We start from the raw sequence: 1572 nt of genomic DNA, 5'->3' as shown, positions 1-1572 counted from the left end.
AGGATTCCTTAAACGACTGGAATAGCTGGTGATTAGCAGTAGCAGCAGTTTCACATCAGAGCATTGGGACTGCAACTAATTGTTTATGTGATAAGAATCTAAATAATTTGGACTTGTATGGACCTTTAAAGAGACAGCTGCACAAACTCAGGTCCTTTCTTTCAATACTAGTGTTATTCCCAATATCAGCCCCTGAAAAAATGAATTCTATGAAGGGCTGGCATCAAGGGTAGGTCAAATTGTCCGCCTGCTGAGGACCACAACACCTTGTAAGAGCCCCCAGACTTGCTTGACTTCTTTATCATGTAGCCTGCTTGTTCATCCGCCTCTCTCTTGGTTGAGAAGAAGAAACCATGGATGCTGCTATCACTTGCATACTGGCTGTCTGCCTGTCAAGCAAGCAAGTGATGAGAACAAGGATGAGGAGCAATAAAAGCTGCTGACATGGGTGGTGAGAAGGTAGATTCACTGAGGGAGAGAATCCACTGAGGGTGACTTGCGCAAGGTCTCCCAAAATCTCAGGCTGGCACTAATTCCATGCCATGGAGTTTGAAGCACGGAATTGTAAATAAAATGTCATGATGCATTTTTCACATCTGGAATTAGAGAGGTTATAATGCTGCAAAATCCAGCTTGATGGAGTTCAGTGGTTTTCCGGTCTTCTTCCAATCCAATGATTGGAAGGGGGGGGGGGGGGGGATGGACATTTGTCTCTAACATGGGCCGCAATTTATACATTAAAAAAACATATGTAAATGTATCCCCTTCATGGATCATTGCCTTGTCGTGGCAAAGGGACTTGTGTAGCTCAATGAAGCTATGAGCTATGCCAGGCAGGGCCACACAAGACGGACAGGTCATAGCAGAGAGCTCTGACAAAACGTGATCCACTGGAGAAGGAAATGGCAACCCACTCCAGTATCTTTGCTATGAAAACCCCATGGACAGTACCAAAAGGCAAAAAGGTATGATGCCAGAGGATGAGCCCCTCAGGTCGGAAGGTGTCCAGTGTGTTACTGGGGAAGAGCAGAGGGCTAGTACTAGTAGCGCCAGAAAGAATGAAGCGACTGGGTCAAAGCTGAAAGGACACTCAGTTACAGATGTACAGTATCTGGTGGTGAAAGAAGAGTGCAATGCTATAAAGATCTATTCTCCATAGGAACCTAGAATGTAAGATCCATGAAACAAAGCAAGCTGGACATGGTCAAACAAGAGATGACAAGACTGAACATTGACATCTTAGGAATCTGCGAACTAAAATGGACAAGAATGGGTGAATTTAATTCAGATGACCATCAGGTATATTACTGCGGGCAAGAATCCCTAAGAAGAAATGGAGTAGCCTTCACAGTCAATAAAAGAGTAGGAAAAGCAGTACTGGGATACAACCTCCAAAATGACAGAATGATCTCAGTTCGAATCGAAGGCAAACCATTCAACGACACAGTAGTCCAAGTCTATGCCCCAACCACTGGTACTGAAGAGGCTGAAGCTGACTGGTTCTATAAAGGACATGGGGGATTGGGATGCTAAAGTAGGAAGCCAAAAGTTAACTGGAATAACAGGCAAATT

This window comes from Varanus komodoensis, unplaced genomic scaffold (genome assembly GCF_004798865.1).
Source record: "Varanus komodoensis strain SLA01 unplaced genomic scaffold, ASM479886v1 scaffold14_1, whole genome shotgun sequence".
NCBI lineage: Eukaryota > Metazoa > Chordata > Lepidosauria > Squamata > Varanidae > Varanus > Varanus komodoensis.
The sequence above is the reverse complement of the archived record's forward strand: the minus strand, read 5'-3'. Positions refer to the sequence as shown.